Below are 22,437 nucleotides of genomic sequence, written 5' to 3'. Positions count from 1 at the left end.
CAGTCGCAGTCACATAGACAAAGGTACAGCTTATTATTTTTTAACAGACAAGAAAGTAAGAAGATATGATTTAATAAGTAAAATAGTCTTTTAGTTTGGATAAAAACAGAGCAAGTGAACGTTTCATTTTAATTATTTAATAGCAATACAAATTGACAGAGCATTTTTCCTATTAAAATTATTTGCTTTATTAATTGAAAACTCTTTTAAAATTTTATTTTATTGTGGTAAGAACATTTAGAAAGAGATCTGCCATCTTAACAAATTTTTTAGTGACAATACAATATTGTTAATTGTAGTGACAATGTTGTACAGCAAATATCTAGAACTTATTTATCTTGCATAAGTGAGACTTTATGCCTGTTGATTAGCAACACTCTTATTTTCTCATCCCCCAGCCTCTGGCAAACACCATTCCACTCTCTGATTCTATGAGTTTAACTATATTAGATACTTCATATAAGTGGAATCAGGCAGTATTTGTCATTCTTGCACTGACTTATTTCAGTTAGTAAAACGTCCTCAAGATTCATCCATGTTGTTGCATATTGCAGGATTTCCTTCATTTTTAAGAACAAATAATATTCCACTGCATGTATATACATCACTTCCCTTATCTATTCATCCATTCATGAATATATATGTTGTTCTCACACCTTGGCTATTGTGAGTAGTGCTTCAGTGAACATTGGCATGCAAAACATTGGAAAGATTCTGATTTTTTTTTTTTTTTTTGGTGGGGGCAGGGGTAAACACCCAGAAGTGAGACTGTTAAATCATGTGGTAGTTCTATTTTTAACTTTTTGAAGAATCACTATACAGTTGGCTTTAGTGGCTGCATCATTTTACATTCCCATCAAGAGGGTGCAATGGTTTTCATGTCTCTGCATACTCACCAAAATTTGTCTTTTTTTTTTTTTAATATTTGCCATCCTAACAGATGTGAGGTGATACATCATTGTGGTTTTGATTTGCATTCCCCTGATGACTAGTGCATTGAATATTTTTTCATATACCTGTTGGCCATTTGGATGTTTTCTTTGGATAAATATCTACTCAAGTCTTAGCCCATTTTTTAATCAGATTATTTATTTATTACTATTGAATTATAGGAGTTCCTTATATATTTTGGAAATTAATCCCTTATCCAATATAATGTTTGTGAATATTTTCTCCCATTCATTGCCTTTTCACTTTACTGATTGTTTCTTTTGCTGTGCAGAAGGTTTCAAGTTTGATGTAGTTCAACTTTTTATTTTTGCTTTTGTTATCTGTGGTTTTGGTGTCATCTCCATGAAATCATTGCCAAGACCAATGTCATGAAGGTTTTTCCTGTGTTTTCTTTTAGGAATTTTACAGTTTCAGGTTTTACATTTAGATCTTTAATCTATTTTGAGTTGACTTTTGTGTATGATGTAAGATGAGTCAAATTTCATTCTTTTGCCTATGAATATCCAATTTTCCCATTACCATTTGTTGAAAAGACAATCTTTTCCCCATTGTGCATTTTTGCCTCTCTTGTCAAAGATCAATCAACCATGTATGCATGGATTCATTTCTGGGCTGTCTATTCTGTTTTGTTGGTCTCTATCGTCTGTCTTTATGCCAGTGCCATACTGTTTCAGTTATTGTAGTTTTATGATATAGCTTGAAATCAGGAATTGTGATGTCTCCAGCATTGTTCTTCTTCCCCAAGATTTTCTTTGCTACTCAGAATCTTTGTGGTTCCATATGAATTTTAGGATTTTTTTCTCTTTCTGTTAAAAATTTTTTTAAAAAAACCTGCCATTAGGATTTTGATAAGGATTGCATTAAATCTGAACCACTGAGTATTATGGGTATTTCAACAATATTGTCTTATCCATGAACACAAGATGTCTTTCCATTTTTTATTTTTGTATATTCTTTAATTTCTTTCATCAGTGTTTTGTAGTTTTCAGTGTTAAAGTCTTTTACTTCCTTAATTAAGTTTATCCCTAAGCATTTTATTCTTTTTGGTGGTATTGTAAATGAAATTGTTTTTTTTAGTTTCCTTTTCAGATAGTTCATTTTTAATGTATGATATACTACTGATTTTTGTATGTTGATTTTTTTTATCCCACAACTTGACTGAATTAGTTTATTTGTTCTAACATTTTTTTTTTTTTGTGGATTCTTTGGGTATTTCTATGTACAAGAGCATGCCATCTGCAAACAGGGACAATTTTACTTCTTTTTTCCAACTTAGGTGAATTTTGTTTCTTTTTCTTGCCTAGTTGCTCTGGCTAGGACTTCTGGTACTATGTTGAATAGAAGTGATCAACCTGATCTTAGAGAAAAAGTTTTCAGTTTTTCCCAAATGTTTACAATATTAGCTGTAAGCTTTTCATATATGGCCTTTATTAACAGGGCATTTTTAAGGCAAATTTATATAATACTTAGAACAAAGAGAAAACTTGAAATTCTCCTAAATTATCCTCTGATTATTACTCATTAACAACTTGCATACACTTTTAATCTAAAGATAGAATCAGTCCTTGTATTGATTTTTTTTTCCCCAAAGGCTAAAGATTTTTAAAAAACAGATAAGAGGCACCAGTCCCAATTTAACTAGAGATGGAAATGAAAACTGTGCTCTGCAAAAGGGCTTAGACTATAACGTTACTGACAGGTGCAAATATGAGGGCAAGCAGTTTTCTGGCATCATTCATTTCAATTCAATACTATATTAGTTAAATATTCTTTATATAATCTTTTAAGTAACATGTTCTTGTTTTAAGCATTGATGCCTGTGTTTGTTTTCTATTGCTTATAAAAAATCTTAGCCACTTAAAAAAATATACATTTATTATCTCACAATTTCCATGGCTCAGGAGTCAGGGCACAGCTTAACTGTGTCCTCTGCTCAGGCTCTTACAAAGCTTCAATCCAAGTATCAGCAGGGGCTGCAGTGTCATCAGAGGCTCAACTGTAAGTCTTAGCTTTCAACATATCTACAAAGATTAAATTGTACTCTTTTTGATTAGTTATGGTTTTTAGGGATTTATAAAAATTTTCATAAACTTTAAATATTACAATTATTATTATTGTTAATGAGAGAGAAACTTAACAAAACCATCATGTTCAAAATCACCTAACTCTTTGAATTTGTATTTCTTGGTTTCTTTATTGCATCATCTTATTCTTCAGTCATTAAAGTTTTGTCACCACTTTATATTCTCAGTCCAATTTCCTACTCTACTTTGAAATTATTCAAGGGAGAGTTTCCACTATTTCCTGGGAAACTATTTGCCACTGTAAAATACCTCACACTTAGGAATTTTTCTCCTTATTCTGTCTAGTTTTCCCTTTGCTCTATCTTGTCTCATTACATCTCCTGCAATAGCACATTGCAGGCTTTTATCTAATTTTCAATGCACTGTCATCTGCTCATCTTTTTTTTAGTTCTGCTGTTTATCAAGCAGTTCTTTCCCAAAGAATCACTTTGCTTTGGAATTTATGTGCCAGGTGTATGATACTAACTTGCAATGCTGCCAGATGAATCTTGATTAATTTTATTTTTAACCTTGCTTTAAATTTATAGAACAGCACATCAAAATGCGTTGAACAGCAGGAGTAAAACACCTTTTTTTGTGGAGAAAAATAGAAAAGCATATATATAACCTATTTTATTTATACATAAATATAGAGTTGCTCTTCTACAGGTGGTTGTCTGCAGATGATTACCAAGAGGAAGGTACTAGAAGATAATGGAAATTAATACACTTAGCACAGCAGGAAACATTTAGCCTTTTAGATATACTTTAGGAAGAATCTCTTAATGGATGTGCTTGCAAAGTGTGATTCTGAACAGCAAAGCAAAAGCTAGCATCACCATTATTGAGACAATGTCCCACTTCAGGCATCCAAATGCTAAAATCTAACAGATATAACTCTAACTCTTAAAATCACAAAATTCCTTTTATAAATTTCCAAACATAGGGAAGAGTATTCTCTGGAAAAATGAGAAATTTTTTTCTGTTTGTTTTCATCTGAAACCTATTTTATATAATATTAGCCTTTGAAAATATCTTTATGCATACACATTTGAATACTTTAATTTTTTAACTTAATAAATAGCTATCTGATATAATTCCCTTTTGTTTAAAACCTGAATATTTTTAAAGTTGACAGTAATAACAAGAATTAAATCATATCTTATTTGTCATAAAGGCAAGAGTTTAAATATAATGCCTGGTGCCAAAAATCAGGTAAATAGGTCAAAACAGAAAATATATATATATATAGTGGGTATGTTTTCTCCAGTGCCTGGTAACAATATTCAAGGACAATATGACCAATTTAATTAGGAATATGTTATAGTAAAACAGAATCTAATACATTTTTATCCAAGAAAATAAATGTTCTCTGTCATGATTTTGGCAAGTTTATCCAGATCTGTTTAAATACTCCCAATGACTCAGACTCCCTTACTTCACAAGACCATTTCTTATACTGTTGAGTTGTTCTATTTTTATATCTTATAAAATTTTATTTTTACAGAAAATAAAACTGCCTCTTTAGACAATCTATTCGTTAACCCTACTTTCACCTTGGAACTATTATTTATATACCTGTTTCTTACATATTACCTTCCTACAAATGTTTAAAAATTATTTTAACAAAAGAAATGTTCAAGTTCAATTCTAGAATTTTCTCCAGTAATTTCCAATATGCTCTTCTGCACACAATCTTGTTGACCATTACCCTGATTATGAGTAGAGCTTAAAATCATGCACAGTTGCATAGGCTAAGATTACAATACATATTCTTTTATGTTTATGTTCTGTCAACTAAAACCTTATTTTACTTTCTGATATAAAGCTCTCAAGATATGTCTTTTGATTGTGAAATTTATATTTGACATTTTTATAACCTTTGTGCTGAATTTAGGGGATGTTTTTGAATCTGTATTATTTTATCCAACATGTTAGTTATTTCTCTTAGCTTTTTTTATTAATAAGCATATGCATTCCCATATGTCTTTAGGCAAATCATTTACCCATATTTAGTTAAATATAATCACTTTATTAGAAAAATAAAATCAGTTTCCAAATCTAGTTTAAGAAAGATAATCACATTGTCCCAGCCTTCAGCAAAGGGCTATGATGAGGATTAAATGAGAGCTCACAAATGAGCTCTTTGTGAACTATATAATGCAATACAATGTCAGGAATTATTATTATTCCTCTGAGTTAATATACCAAAAGCCAAAGAGCCCCGTTTATGTAATTAAAGCTTGCACTAATCCATTAATTAATAAGCATTAGGTATATTTGCTCAACCAGTTAAAATGTACCCAAATGTGTTTGTATTTGGTCCAAGTTTCTCCCTTTTTATCATAAAGATATTGTAGCAGAGAGTCAAATGCCTTGTTGAAATCAAGGTATAAAATGTATATATTTCCCTGAATTTTCCATTTCATTCCTTTATCATTCATTCAGTTAGTTGGTTAGTCAAAACCAGTAAACATTATTTTGGACCTCTCCTTTCACATCCTTCTCAGCAGTTTCACAACTCGTCAAAGAATCAATGGGAAAAATGCCTGCAAGCTTTACTTATTCCACTTTCTCTTTTCAACTTTCTTTACTTTATCTAATGTTTTTAAATTTTTTATGCAAATAGATAAGCACAGTACATGTTTCTCCTTTTTAGACTCTTTAAATTTTGTTTCCAATTTCAAAGATAGCTCTTCTTTTTTCTTTCATTTAATAGTGACTGTAGGTGAATTCTTCTCAACGAGCAAGAGGTATGGTATCACACTGAGAAGATATGAGGATTAAACATAGCTTTTAAATAAACTTTCATCCATCTAGTTTTTTCTCTTGGAAAAGATGAGTTATAAAAAGTGATTTTATCAATTTTTAATAAAAATTTATTTCTGATATATCCTGTAGCACCTATCATAATAATTACTCTCAAAAAATTAACATTCTTTGCTAATAATCATCCCTTGGACAGAAACAAATATATATATTTAAAAAAAACCTAACATGTATTTCGACAAATGTCAAAGTTCTACTTGTCATTGTCTCGCTCAAAACTAAACTAAAACCATAGCATTAATTACAATATTTGTGCTCTTTTAGCTGGAGAGTATCAAACTACTCTAGATGGGTAAACAAAGCAATCAACACTTTATAAACTAACAACCAACTTCAAATTCCATATTTTATCTAAATTGACATTTGTTAAATTTTTATTGTAGTGTGACTTGTATACACACAATCATATTTAATGCATCAAATGTAATTTTACCATTGGTTTAAAAATTCATTCACTCATTCTCCCCCCAAATATTTATTGAATGCCTACAATGCTCCATGTACTATTTTAGGCACTTGGAATATAGCATTAAACAAATTAGCAAGCAAATAAATACATAAAACTCCCTGCCCTGATGGAGCTTCCATTCCATCAGAGAGACACAGACAATTATAAATTAGCAAAATAAATTAGAAAAACATATGTTCAAAAGTGGTAAATGCTATGAAGAAAAATAAAGCAGGTTGAGGAGGTGGAGAGTGTCTGAAGTGGGAAGGGGCAGGTTGTAATTTTAATTGTGACAGGATAAAGTAAGGTCACCATTGATCTCATTAAGAAAATGACATTTGAGCAAAATCTTAAAGAAAGTGAGAGAGTTAGCTATATGGATGATAGGAAGAGGAAGCTACTAGAGCAGAGGTCCTAGGGTGGGGGCATTTTTGGTTTGAGGAGGGAGACTAGTGTGACTGGAGCCCCGGGGAGAGAGGAGCAGTGGAGGTGGGGCTAGAGACTTAAGGAAAGCAAAGTCATGGAAAGTCTTTTAGAACATTGCAAGAACTTTGGCTTTTACTCTGAGGGGCATGGGGAGTCAAGGAATAGTTATAATCAAAGGTTGTATTCATTTTCATTTCTACTGCAAAGGATTTCTCTGCCTGAAAACAGATTTAAGTGGGCATTGGTAGATAAAGGAGCATAATATTACAGACCATTGTAATAATGTCAATGAGAGATGGTGATGACTTATATTAGGATAAAATCAGTGGAGGGGGGGTCAGAAGTAATCACAGTCTAAGTGTTTGAAAATAATTCAAATACAGTAAAAAGTAAAAATAGTAGTATGATGAACCTCATATATCCATCACCAATAAAGAAGAATTATCAATATTTTGCCATATTTGCTTTATCCCTCTTTATCATTTTCTTCCTTACAAAGTGTTTTAAAGCAATTCTTAAATATCTTGTAATTTTCCCCCTAAGTGATTTAATAGCATTTCCCAAAGCTACAGAGTTATCATGACCAGCAAAAGTAATGATATTCCTTAGTATCCTCTAATATCATAATCAGATTTCCATAATCAAACTTCATTCAGTTGTTTTAAAATGTATTTATACAGTTGCTTTCTTGAAATCAAGATCTAAACAAAATTTTTACATGGCTTTTTGTTTTATTGTGTCTCTTAGATCTCTTTATTGTAGAACAGATGCCAGTTAACTTATTTTAAGTGAGTACCTAGTAGACAACATATAGTTGGATCATACTTATAAAAAATTTATTCTGCCAATTTTTGCCTTTTAATTGGGCAGTTTAATCCATTTAAACTTAAGTAATTAGGGATAAGAAAGAATCTCTGTCATTTGCTATTTGTTTTGGATGTGTCTTTGTTGTTGTTTTTCATTTCCTCCATTAGTGCATTATTTGTGCTTATTTGATTCTTGATTCTTTATAGTGTACAGTTTTTATTCTGTTTTCCTTTCCTTTCTTTAAGTTATTTTCTTATTGGTTTCCCTGGGGACTATAATTAAACTTTTAAACTTATTACAATCTATTTTGTACTAATACCACCTTATCTTCAATAGTGTACAAAATCTCTTCTCCTATACAGCTCTGTCCCTCCCCATTTATATTGCTGTTGTCACAAATTACATCTATATGCATTGTTGCCCATTAACATAGATTTTAAATTAATGTTTTACGTATTTGTCTTTTAAATCACATAGAGAAATAAAAGGGGAGTTAAAAAATACAATAGGGTTTCCCTGGTGGCACAGTGGTTGAGAATCCGCCTGCCGATGCAGGGGACACGGGTTCGTGCCCCAGTCCAGGAAGATCCCACATACCGCAGAGCGGCTGGGCCTGTGATCCATGACCACTGAGCCTGCGTGTCCAGAGCCTGTGCTCCACAACGGGAGAGGCCACAACAGTGAGAGGTCCCGTGTACTGCAAAAAAAAAAAAAACCAACAACAATAATACTGGCTTTGTATTTATTACATAATTACCTGTACCAGTGTTCTTTATGCTTCGTATGACTTCACATGGCTGTTCAACGTCATTTTATTTCATCCTGAAGTACTTTCTTTAGCATTTCTTATAGGGCAAGTCTACCAGGGACTAATACCCTCAGCTTCTATTTTTCTGGAAATATCTTACTTTCTTCTTCATTTTTGAAAGATAGTTTTGCCACATATAGAATTCATTTTTTTCTTTCAACACTTTAAATATGTTATTCCACTGCCTTCTGACCTTCATGGTTTCTGCTGATTAATTGGCTATTACTCTTATTGAGGATTCCTTGTATATGACAAATTGCTACTCTCTTGCTTCTTTCAGGATTCTCTCTTTGTCTTTCAACAGTTTGATTATAAAATGCCTCGGTGTAGATCTCTTTGTGTTTATCCTTCTTGGAATTTGTTGAGCTTCTTGGGTATAAAGGTTCATGTCTTAACAAATTTGGGAGGTTTTAGGCTATTATATTTTCAAATATTCTTTCTGACATTTGCCCTCTATTCTCTCTTTCTGGGACTTCCATTATGTTTATGTTGGTACCCTTGGTGGTGTTGCACAGGTATCTTAAATTCTGTTCATTTTTCTTCATTCTTTTTTCTTTCTGCTCCTCAGAGTGGATAATTTCAGTCTTCAAGTTTGCCAATTCTCTTCTGCCTGCTCAAATATGCTGTTGAAAAGCTCAAGTGATTTCTTCATTTTAGTTAATATACTTTTCAGCTCTCGAAATGTTTTCTTCTTTTTTATATTTTCTATCCCTTTATTGATATTCTCCATTTGTTAAGACATCTTTCTCCTGGCTTCCTTTAGCTCATTTATCATAGTTAACACTTAGTAAGTCCAATGTGTCTGCTCCCTTAGGGACAGTTTCTATGAAATTCTCCTGTGAATGGATTATATTTTCCTGTTTCTTTTCATACTCCATAATTTTTGGTTGAAAACTGCACAATTTGACATATTATAATGTAGTAACTCTGGAAATTATATTATTCTTGTCCTCATGGTTTGTTTTTATTGCTATGTGTGTTATAGCTCTTTGTTTAATGACTTCTAAAGTATTATTTGTAAAGGTTGTATTCTTTGTCATGTGTGGTCTTTGAGATGTCTGCTCCTTTAGCTTGTGGTTAGACGAGATAGAGTTTTGACAGAAATTTCCTTGAACACCTGGAGTTAAAGAAACAAGAAACAAATAAACAAATAAACTCTTCTAGTCTGCAAATTGGCTTGATGTTGGTGTACTTGTTTAATGTTTAGCCAGCCTGTTTACAATTATGCTTTAGCCTTCACTTACAGCTTTTACTGAGCCAGAGGTGAAAACTTAAGGTCTTCTCAAGGTCTTTCCTGAACATGAGTCCTGCCCATGACATGGACATAGCTTTCTAAATACCCTAGTATTTAAATACCCAAGGAAATTTTTCACTGCCCTAATTTTCCAAAAAAATATATCTTCCCCTTTCAATGTCCCCTCTGTGACCTGAGGGTGTTCTACTTAGGAAAAACAAAGACAGGTGCCTTGCATCAGTCCTTTAAGTAGCCCTCAGACAGATCAAACAGAGAAACACAATTCTTTGAGAAGAAGGTCTGCTATGCTGTCTCTGGAATTACGAAGCAGGATTCAACACTGGGAAGATTAACTGCCATCTTCAAGACCACAGTAGACCCAAGGAAGGAGGTGTTGCAAGGACAAGTAAAATGACACAAAGGTCTTCTGCCATATCTTGGCTTCCTCTTTCTTCATTAAACCTTTGTTTGGTTGATGTGGACCTTTACCTATTTTTTCAGAATTTTAACAGTGGTAATTCTGACAGTTTTCCGAGATATCTATACCAGCATTTTTACTGACATTATTTCCTTCACTTAAAATTTAATTATATGTCTCTGATTATGAGTGAAATTGAAAATCTCTCTATAGGTCTGAGAGTCTTTTTATACCTTCTATAAACTGTCTGTTCACAATTTTTGCCCATTTATCTATCAGGCTGGATATATCTTGAAGAAGCAGGAGAGTGTGGCAAAAAAAAAAAAAAAAAAAAGCCAATTGTCCTCAGCCAGTGTCCATAAAACAAGAATCCCTAATTTTTATTTAAATAAAAATAATACAAGAATCCCTGCCATAATACAAGAATCCCTAATTTTTATTTATTTTTATTTTTTCCCAGTTTTTAATTTTATTCTATGGACGTACACCTACAGTCAAAATGTATTTCTAATGTTAGTATATTTTTTTTACTTCTCAATTAACCATGCCTTTTTTAGAAAACAAATATATTAACATAAACAAAAAGAAGAAAATAAAGTCATCTACAACTGTACAACTTAGAGGTAACAACTATAAGCATGTAGGTATAAAACACTCTATAATTTTTAACATGAAATATCAAAAAAGTGACCATACTTGTACAGATTTGTAATAGAGAATGATTTTTTAAGATTGATATGCTTAATTGAGCAAAAATGTAAAAATATTCTATTTATAAAAACATCACAACATTTCAGCAAATGATGCTGGAAAAATTAGATACCCATAAACTGAAAAAGTGAACCTTGACCCATATATCTCATCATGTGAAAAAATTAACTCAAAATATATCATAGATCCAAGTGTAAAACCTAAAACTGTACAACTTCTAGAAGAAAATACAAGATACAATCCTTGTGACTTTGTCTTAGGCAAAGATTTCTTTTTTTTATTGTGGTTAAATACATATAACATAAAATTTACTATCTTAATCATTTTTAAGTATACAATAGTTAGACCAATGGCTGACTAGAATAAAGTCTAAATCTCCCAGCCTTTCTTGCAGCTAAGTTTAGAGAGATGATTAAATTCTGGGCAATGTGATGTTTGCAAAAATAATGTGAGCAATTCTTAATTTTACCCTTTAAAGGAAGGGGTATGAATTTCTTATTCCATTCTTTCCTCCATTCCATTGCCTGGAATGTGAATGTGATGATGGTACATTTGGGACCATACAAGATAAGGGCAGTTTTCTTTTTTTTCTTTTCTTTTTGTGGTAATAAACAAGAATATCTTTATTCTTAAGAAATCCCACTGAAGTTTTTAGGGGTGAAGGCCATGATGTATGCAATTTACTCTTGGACTGTTCACAAAAAGGATATACTTGTTATTTGTGCTATTCTTATTTTTGCAGGATAAGGGCAATTTTCTATCATGAAGCAATAGCATAGTAAATGCAAGGTCCTTAGAAAACTTTATGGAGCATACCTGCCAAACCAGACTTTAATCTATTTTCATTTCATTACATGAAAGGAAAGGATATTTCTAACTCATTTAAGCCACTGTTATGTGGGTTTCTTTCTCATACAACATATCCTATATCCCAACTACACAAGATCCACTGAGGATGGTTCTAGTTGTCAGCAGTTATTAACATTAGAAGATCAAGTAGACCTGACATCTAAAGAATTCATTAAGGACAACATGCAAAATGAATATATAATTACTCGTACCTCTAACAGCATTTTAATTATTTATTAGAATGAAAGAAAATAAATAGAAAAGAAAGAAAAATCCTGGTAATAAGGACAATCTTGTTTATATTTAAAATACACAGATTTTCAGGAAATGTGAATTTTTTTTATTGCTGGCATGGCGTAGTCAGAATTAGGATATAAGAGTAAAGAAGCAAAGTTAAAGCTAAATTGTTTGCTACTTAAAAAAATAAGAGAGAAGATGTCAGTAGTATAAAAGGTTAGAGCCAGTGAGGTTTGGAGAGACAGTAGGGAAAAGATTAAGAAAGAATCAGTAACCAAGAAGTTACTCTGGGAATAGAGAGATGAAAAAGATGTTTGGAGAAAAAGTAAGAAATACTATATGATGTAACTTCTACCTTCCCACTTAATCTTCAGTAAAATCTAAATAGTTCACTATCATTATAGAAATCATAATTGCCATTTAATAATACAAAGACATATTGAATTCTGATTTAACACTGTATAGATTGCATGAAAACACATTCTCTCTAGAGAGGTTCAATCAGATCTGTATTACATAGTATGTAATTACATACTGAATTACACAGTATGTATACACAGTTATAAATTCTAGGTATACAAATGTAAACAAGATAAAAATATGCATCCTCCAAGATTTTCCAATCTAAAAAGTCATAAAATAAAGCAAAAAGTGACAAAACAATGTAACGAATGTTGGATACTAGGGATATGTAAAGGGTGCTAAGACAGTGCAGGTGAGAGAAAGACTAAATCTAGTCATAGGGTAGGGAAAGAGGAAGTATCAAATTATTTCAGGAGGTAATACTTTTGTGGAGGCAGGTTGGAATTCTTCATGGAGTGAAGGAAAAAAAACCCTAGGTAAAAGGAATAACAGCTACTTACAAATGTATAGAGGTATGAGCCAGTCAGACAGAGAAAGATAAATAACATATGATATCACTTATACGGGGCATCTAAAGAAAAAAAGTGTATAATTGAACCTACTTACAAACCAGAAATAGACTCTCAGACATAGAAAACAAACATGGTTACCAAAGGGGAAAGGAGGGAGGGATAAATTAAGAGTTTAGGATTAACATATCATCTACATGCTACTATATATAATATAGATAAACAACAAGGACCTACTTATAGCACAGGGAACTGTATTCAGTATCTTGTAAAAATCTGATGTAGAAGAATCTGAAAAAGATGTGTATATATATATATATATATATATATATATATATATATATTTGTATATATAGACCTGAATCACTTTGCTGTACACCTGAAACTGACACAGCATTGTAAATCAACCATACTTCAATACTTTTTTTCTTTTTAATTTTTGGCCACGTTGAGCAGCATGAAGGATCTTAGTTCCCCAACCTGGGATCGAACCTGCATCCCCTGCAGTGGAAGTGCAGAGTCTAACCACTGGACTGCCAGGAATGTGCCCCCAAAAAATTTTTAAAGGGTATGAGCCAACATTTCACCTCAGTGGCCTACAAGTGGTTTAGTATTGTGAGAGTCCAGGATTTTTAAGGGGGACTGAAAAGAGATGCATTGAGAGAGTTGTACACTTTTTCAAGACATCTTAAGGACTTTTTAATTCTCCTTTCATGTGGAAGAATGAAAACAATATGTTCACTTATTTATAAAACAAAGCTTTTCCTAAGCATCTATTTGTTCCAGATACCGTTTAGATAAAAACATATGGAGGGAGTAACCTGATATCTCAACTGTGTCAAATGTTATTGATAAGTCAAATAAGATGATTTGCAATGAAACATTGATTTTGGCAAGATGAAGGTCATAATTGGCTTTGACAAGAGCCAATTCAGTAGAGTACTGGAGACTAAAGATTGAAGTGGTTTGAAAAAAGAATAGGATAGGTGAAGTAAGAGTACTTATAGAAAACTTTTAAGGTATATTGCCATAAAAAGGAGGAGAGAAAGGGTTGGTGAATGGAAAAGTTAAAGGTTAAGGGAGGATTTTAATTTTAGGTTTTATTTTAGTCCAAGTTACACATTCACATAATTCAAACAGTTAAATAATTCAAAAGCCTTCACACAAATGTAATTGTCCCCTGCATATACCACCCCCCATTTTTCAACCTTAAGAAACCTTAGAATCAACTATTTTAGCTGATTCTTTTGGCTTCTTGACTTCTGTGTCTGTACTGGCCTCCTTTGTCTAGATTAGACTATTCCTATCCACTATTTTCCTTTTTTGTTTTCCTCTTTCCCCTTTTCTTTCCTTTTATCTCTCCTCTCAAGTCTCTTTAATCTTATTCTTATTATTTTCCTTTTTCAAAAAACTAAGCTCTACCTTACTTTCTTTTCCTTTTCCTTCTTCATTTCCTCTTTATCCTCTTCATCTTCCTTCTTTCTATATCTATCTCTCGCCCCTCACCCCACCTCAGATATGGCCAGCCAAAGTTTTAAAATGTCATATATGTTACACTTCATGAATAAAGACTTTTAGGCCAGGTTCTTATATTTGAGTCAAGCTAGCCAAACAATTATAGTTCTCTTTCTAAGGAGGAAAAATGGGTTTTTGGAATGTCGTATTATCCTTATTTTGTTTCCTTCAGCATCAGTATTATTCAATAGAAATAATAAATAAATGATACACATAGAATATATTTCTAACTAGCTTAAAGACTTCTGAGAATAGGAGGTCTCCTTTATCAATAGTTATTTCCTTAAGATCAACTACTCTGCCTTATTCATCTATTACCCTAGCACCTAATACTGTGCCTGGTAGGTAATAGCTGCTCAAACTTTTATATAATTGTATTCATAATCCTCCTAGCAAGTAGAGCACAGTGCTAACATATTGACAAACTCTGGAAGTGTCAACTTAAACAATTATAACATGGCTTTTCTTTGCATTTGACTATCTTCCACGTCAAACCTTGATCTTCAAAGTAAAATTATATTTTTAAGAAAATAATACCACCATTAAACTATATGGCATATGTTGTTCTTATGCTCCATTGCGTATTTGATATGACATTCACATTTACTTAGTAAAATATGTGCCAGATCCTTATGCTACACTCAAAGGCTAGAAAGAGTGGTTATAAAATAGTGTGATAAGTGCTACAAGAAGCAAAGAAGAATGTCACATTTTCCTGGGGGAGTCTTCATAGGTTTCAGCGAAGTGGTGACTTTTAATCTGAGTCTGAAAGTGTGAGTGGTAGGAGCCATTTCAATGAGCCCTGATACTCAACACAATCTTTATAACAAACAGTTGCAGGATAAAGTCATAAGTTTTAGTGAGACAAGTAATATATTTTAAAAATACTTCCTACTTTATTTGAGTGTACTGTGTAAAGAAATATGGACAGCAGGAAACATGCCATCTAGAGACAAGAGCAATTTAAACTGAGCCCACTAAATGTGGGAACATTTTATTCAGAATTTTCACTTAATTTCCTTTTGTTTAAACCATTATTAAGAAATATCCTCCAACTTATCACATGTGAATTTTAAGCCTCAGTGGTATTATGTTTGACACAGACAGATCACTTCTGGGATTATATTAATTTAGGTAGTAGTACCTGTCAGTGAGCATTTGATTGCCCACAATGCAGAAGGATTTACTCATATTATTGATTTGTTGGCAAATATATTGGATGAAAATCCCCTGATATTGCTAGAAGTTGTGCAATCCAATCCAACTCTTATTGGATTTGTGAGCCATTTTCCTCTGTGTTTAGACTTGTGATATCTTTCTATAAATAGAAAAACTCAGGTGTTAACTGCAAAAGAACATTTACTGTTATGCAGGTGTACCCTAGGCTTGTGTCTCTGATGCTCAGTTAGAACAAGTGCTTTGATTCCTTTTCAATTTTAATTTTCTTTTGTCTTTTTCAAACCAGTCAATAGAAGAGAAAGTATAAAATAATTATAAGTATCTAAGCAAAGATAACCCTTTGACCTCTTGAAGACCAAAAGGGTTACATATTATGCTTGGATATTTTTAGGTAAATTATAAAATTTTCTTTCCAAATACATTGCCCTAGATTTGTCTGTGAAAACAAGGCAATTGTATTAAAATTTATTGGACATTTAATTTCAAATAATTTCACATGCCATAGTATATTTAAGCAAATTCTACCTCCAGAACTAGCCAAATCATCATAAAATCTGTTTTGGTAAATCTGATACTATAGATATTTTAGCCCACTACTAATGTGTAGCATCTGATATTTCACCATGATGGTAGAATCTTTATTCAAAATTAAGGGCCCAAAGCTGTCAAAACCTAAAACTGCTAGCATTTACAATTTAGTGATCAGGGCATTAGAAATAGAATTTACTTAGCCTTTGAAGTGTCCTTGGACAATATAAAGTCCACAGAAATGTCAATCTTTGTACTTCATGAGAGACCACTGTATTTCAGGGTGAAAAAATTACTGCAAAAAGAACAGTAAAGAAAACATACCACAGCATAATAACAATGGATGCCTCTTAGTCTTTCTAAGAGGAAAATTATATATTTGTATATTTTACATTAGATTTCTAATGACATGTCTTAATAGCTAATGGTGGTGGTAGTAATTTTTCCCCCAGCCTAGATTTATTATTCTATTTCACTACTTTTTTCTTTTAGGCATTAGAAGACATAAACTTGGGAATAGGAGGAGTATCTAGCATGGAAAGTGACTTCAGAGATCATTGGGAAAGTATGAACTTGAATATTTGAGGCCATGGACTTAGAAAATAAGCACACAACAAGGGAAGACAAGAAATGAGACGTAACCATAACTGTACACCTGTGTATATTTTCAGGTACATTTCTAAACACACATAGCAAAATTTCTCATATTTCAAATGGCATATATGCAATCAATTTTTCCCTGGTTATATTTAAGGTTAAAGAAAGCACTGGTTTAGATGCTTGTCCGAGTTCTACCACCAGATACCTGTGTAAGTTTTGACAAGTAATTAAACCTGTCTGACCCTTAGGTTACTCAGGCTTAATTCAACTTGGTGAATATGAATTGTTCTCATATTAGGTGTCAGTCCTTGTGTTCAAATCTGAGAGCCCAAAGATAAAACTTACTTCTACTTGAGTTACTGCAATTTCCAATTCCAATCTCACCTGACTCAATAACTTCTAAATTGTCCACACTGCTCCAAAGTGATCTCTTTATAATAGAAATCTCATAGGTTTTTAAATGCTTTAATAACACCATGTGGCCCTCACAAAAAATCTTAAATTCCCTAGAAATGTACACCTGACTCTTTATGGTGGGTCCTTCTTTGCTTCTCCATATCTATTTTTTATTCCTCCTCACTAAATAATCCCCCTGCTGCTCAGAAATGCTTTCTCTGTTTTCTGTTTTGTTCCTTTTGTAGTATGTGTATTTCTTTCCACCTAAAACTGCATCCTTTATCACTTCTGCTTATTCCTAACTTCTGTTAACCCTTTGTACTTCAGTACTTAAGTCTCTCTTCCTTCAGACAGAAGCCTCCTCTGATCCTGCTAATGTATTGTGGAATTTATCAAGCAGTATTGTAAATCTCTTTATGGATCTGTTCATCAACTATAGTAGGGATCCCACAGTACTGATTAACAGTATGAGTTACTGAATTAGATAGTCTAGTTTCAAATTCAACCTATCCCAATACTGTGTAACCTTAGGCAAGTTACTGAGCCTCCTCCATCTTCAATTGTTTTATGTGTGAGATGGGAATTGATTATTAGTACCTAGCACTTGGGAATGTTATAAGGATTAGAAAACAAACATAAAACCAAAAACACAAAAAATGAAAATCAAATCTATGCATGTAAAATGCTATACTCAGAGCCTGAAACATAATAAGTGCTTAATAAATGTAATTTATCTTTTTATTATTGCTAAGATTGTCTCATCTCTGTATCTCTGATACCTTACACGTTACCTGACATGACACATTTACCAATTCATTAATTAAGTTAATATCTATTATGCACCTCTGTGTCAACTATTATGTAATTTCAGGACATAAAATTACAAAGAGTAAGTATGATAACTGAATGAAGGAATGAATGAAAGAATGAACAAAGACAAGTTCTATTCCTATTCATAAAACGTGTTTGGTATCTAGTAAGGGAAAAGCCATGTAAGTGAAGAATATAACAAAGAGTATATAACAGTTCTGATTCAGTGCAGGAAGTTAAATCTTTTCAAAGTATATCAAGCAGAAAGGAAATTTAATTCAGGGAATCCGTAGCTTAGACAATTGTTGAACAAGCTAGGAATGGAAGTCAGGGTCAACCACTGGATTCCTGAATTTAAGGGCACATCACCAAAGTTGTAATGCAGGGGCATATAGGCTGCTCCTGCGGTCAAACTACCTCTCATCCACATAATACTGGTGACTCATGGCTGGGAAGCTGAGTGTGGGGCTCCTCAACTGCTTTATTCACACCAGTCTCACACCAGTTAGATCCTCTTGGGAAAGTCTGTGAAATGTAATAGTTTTCACTTCCCAAACTCTCCAACTACATAGTGTCCATGTACTTTGTAGGAAAATGTTTTAGTTTTAAAAGTCTCTGCTTTAACATTTATTTTTGATATCCCCATTTTTAAAAAATCCTACCATTCCAAAGTCAGTAGCAGTCACTTCACAGGCTCACAGAGAAAAATATTATTCTGGATCTATCCAGTGGTCCAGTGATGGAATTACATTCTCAGGATTTTATGAAGCACAGAGTAGGAGCATGTAAACCAGGTCAGGCTGGAGGGTGTAGGCTCAAGTGGACTTCCTGAAAGAAGAGCTCTGTGGAGAAGAAAGCAAGGAAGCAGTTAGAATAATGTGAATGTGGTCTTACATTTCAGGAGTTCCCTTACAAAGAACTCCCCGCTGAAGATATTTTCTTACTTGGAAGTGATACATTTGTGAAATGCTATTAACAAAGTATCAGTAAAAAAAACTGGGTGCCAAACATAAGAACAATTTAGTCTGTTCTTACCAAGTACTTATGGGGTTCTGATTGGACTTCTATGCATTGAGATCCCTGCAAAGAGATGATTGTGTCTGCCACACACACCAAGCACTAGACTTTAAGGCATGATTTGGAATTGCATTTATACAGTCTTTCTTAAAGTATGCTCTCTCTTTAAATTATACTCAGGCAAAACCAGAACTAAAAATGAGAACTTGAAAAAGTATCAGGGTTTTTGCATTTCTTATTAAATCAAACAAATTTTCATCACAGGAAAATTAGTAATCTTGTTTTTTTAGATATAAGAGGAAACTCTGGGCAGATAAACCTGATTAAATCCATTTGATTTTTGTTATATATGTTGTAGTTTGTTATAGTAGGAAAGGAGATTTCATCACTTAAAAATGTTTTCTTTCATTTGCATTTCACATAATAATATTATTAACTGGTATTCTATAGTCTCCAAAGAGCTAAGAAATCCAGTTTTAATTTGCCATAACTCTAGATTAGTTGCAGTAGAGCTGTGGTCTACTGTAGGAAACAGGTAGGTAATTCATTAAAACCATTTTACTAAAGAAAGCAGCAAATGAATTTTCAAAATAACTACCTAGCATTTTTTTATCTATTTGGTTAATTTGTGACTATCTTGGCCCTCTCAACTCCTGAATTTTATTATCTCCTTAGCCACAGTGAAAGATATAGAAGTTATTAGAAATTACCTCTTAGATATTAAAAGTTCTAATCGATAGTATTTCTTAACTACATTGGGAGTGTTTTTTTTTTCAAATTAGCATTCAAACATTTGATATTTAAGCCATTTTATTTTTTATTCTCCTTGATACAAGGTTTCTTTTCACTCCTCTCCAAACTTTAAGATAGGTTTACATAAGGTGAGAAGAAATTTGTTACCTTACATATCTTTGTTTTCTAGTGTTAAAAATGTCCCTTCCTTATGCTTTTATAGTTAATAGTATACTGGTGCCCTTTCACTAATTTTTAAATTAGAGATAAACTATCAAAGTAATACCATCTTATAAAATACAAATGATAAGTGATCTTCCTCTCCATCATAAATTGTCATAAGTATCTCTGCCTACCACATTTTACTTCCTTTTATAATAATCTAAGAAATTTTAAAACTATTTTCTAGATTTAAATAAAATTTTAGCAGACTATTGGATGATTATCAAACATACACAACATTTATCTTCAAGATTTATAATATTCTTTTAAAAAATTATTTTAGTGTTGAAAGTAATACATCTTATTGTATAAAGAATAGTAACAATATTATGCAATACTGTAGCAACCATTTTGTTGAATGGCAGCAATGTGGTTTAGGCAACTGACTTGATCTCAAGGGGTGAGCCTGATTGGTTAAATCATAGCATCAGTGCTGTCAGTGATTAGCTTAAGAATCATTATGTGACCAAATTTTGGCTTGAAACACAAAAAGAGGATTGTTGGAATCCTTGTTCTTCAGTGAAAGAGAATCTCTATCATCCTTAAAAAAGTGTAGGGCCCTTTCTGCTATTGGCAGTTATCCCACCGTCATGATGAGCAGTGATATAGACAGAAGATGACAAAAGGGAAAGGAAAGAACACAGCTCTGCAATAACATAACTGAACGACTAATCAATCAATCCAGAAGCCTAGCTTCTTTCTAGCTTTTCTGTTAAATGGGATAATAAATTATTTTGTTCCTTAAGCAAATTTTGGTTTGCTTTTCTGTTACTTGTGACTGAAAACCTCCTGACTGATAAAAAGCAGAAAGCGAAAGTCTTCCTCCGTCTACCTCTCTAACACACTACCCTAAGGTAAACATCGTTAGCTATTGTATATGAAATCTTCCACATCTTGTCCCTATTCACACAAAAACAGATCCACCTCTCTCATTTTCACTACACACAGAGAGAAAGAGAGCGAGAGATCTTTTTAAAATATTATTTTTATTATGCCTATTTTAACAAATGAGATTATAATGTACACAGTGATATGCACCAGGCTTTTTTTTTCCCATTTAATGTAAGATGGACAATTTTCACATCACTATACATAAAAGAAAACCCATCCTTTGTAATAGTCACATAGTATATCATAGTGTGAGTGAAATTTTAATTTATTTAACGACTGCCCTAATAATAGAAATTTAAATTGTTTTGAATTTTTTTGTTATTATGAACAGTGTAATTAGTATTTTTATATGTATATCTCTGAGTAAGTGTGAAAGTGTTTTCTTAGAATAGATTCATCACAATAAAAATGATGACGTTATTTATTTTGATTGTCTTCTTTACTCAGTAGTGGTAATTATACTGAGGCACAGAGTTACGTACTGGCTTTTGTAAGTTTTAGAGTCGGTATTCGGCTCTGACTTTAGAGCTAGCATTCTCTGAGTTATATTTTACCACCTCCTTTTTAGGATTTTTTTTTTTAGAATTGCATTGGATTTATGATTCAATTTGAGGAAATCTATCTTTCCACATTTTTGTGTCTTCTTTTTGGCTTTTTGGAAGAAAAATTACAGTTTTTTTTCCATGTAGGTGAGACATTTCTCATTAAGCATAATCTTAGGCATCTCACACTTTATATTAGAAGTTTTTAATAAAAGATGCTTGATATTAGATGTTTCTACCTGGGATCCCAAGAAAAAATATAATAAAGAGGGCAAATCTCCCTAAAAGCATCAGTTTACCTTATGGAGAGTAAGCTATATGATTTAGTTTATATTAAAACAGGATATAGGGTTTCCTTTGTTGTGCAGTGGTTAAGAATCCGCCTGCCAATGCAGGGCACACGGGTTCGAGCACTGGTCCAGGAAGATCCCACATGCCGCGGAGCAACTAAGCCCATGTGCCACAACTACTGAGCCTGCACTCTAGAGCCCACGAGCCACAACTACCGAAGCCTGTGTGCCACAGCTACTAAATCCCGCGCGTCTAGAGCCCATGCTCCACAACAAAGAGGAGCCACCACAATGAGAATCCCGCGCACAGCAACAAAAAGTAGCCCCCGCTCACAGCAACTAGAGAAAGCCCACGTGCAGCAATGAAGATCTAATGCAGCCAAAAATAAAAAAGTAAATAAAATAAATAAATTAAAGATGGATTTCTATTAAAAAAACAATAAATAAGGAAAAAAACCTGGATATATTATAAAAGAAATTTCAGAGCTCGTATGAAATTTTTTCATAAAATATAAGGAAAGGTATTTTGTGTCTATATACTAGTTAACTATTTATAAAGTGAACTGGCCAAAACTTGGAGCTTAAACCGACATTTATTACCTGACACAGTTTCTGAGGGTAAAGTTTCTGGATGTAGCTTAGCTGGGTATTTCTGGCTCATGTCTCTCATTGGCTGTAGTCAAGCTGTTGACCAGGGCTGTAGTTATTTAGGGCTTAAGGATCTGCCTCTAAGTTCACTTACACAGATGTTGACAAGAGGCCTCAGTCATCCACCACATAGTCCTGTAGGGATGAGAGAGATGCCAGCGTGAGGGGGAGGTGCCCAAGAAGGAAGTCAGAGGCTTTTATAATGGGATCTCAGAAGTGATGTTCCATCGCTTCTGATGTTTTCTACTGCTTACACAGACCCACCATGGTACAATGTGAGTGGGAACTAAACAAGGGTATGAATACCATGAGGCAGGGATCATCAAAGGCCATCTTGGAAACTAGATGCCACAGGTCTTCTGGTGACTTGAACATCCTCCACTACCATATGGATACCAAAAAGAAAAAAGTTTG

General features: G+C 33.0%; 1 protein-coding gene across 2 annotated transcripts in view; it reads right to left on the bottom strand.

Annotated features, from left to right (window-relative positions):
* Window positions 1–17,937: 17,937 nt before the first annotated feature.
* The window catches only part of LOC113624567 (pancreatic alpha-amylase), a 66,657-nt gene continuing 62,157 nt past the window's right edge, over window positions 17,938–22,437 (bottom strand). For both annotated transcript variants that reach the window (XM_027114511.1, XM_027114512.1), the window contains 2 exons: window positions 21,976–22,158; window positions 17,938–18,523 (listed from right to left, as the gene is read on the bottom strand). The gene's annotated coding sequence lies outside the window, so the exon portion shown is untranslated. The remainder of the gene's footprint in view (window positions 18,524–21,975; window positions 22,159–22,437) is intronic.

This window comes from Aethalodelphis obliquidens, unplaced genomic scaffold (genome assembly GCF_003676395.1).
Source record: "Aethalodelphis obliquidens isolate GAN/ISIS:26980383/991018 unplaced genomic scaffold, ASM367639v1 scaffold13, whole genome shotgun sequence".
NCBI classification, from domain to species: domain Eukaryota; kingdom Metazoa; phylum Chordata; class Mammalia; order Artiodactyla; family Delphinidae; genus Aethalodelphis; species Aethalodelphis obliquidens.
Note: the sequence above shows the minus strand (reverse complement) of the source record. Positions and strands in the feature narration are given on the sequence as shown.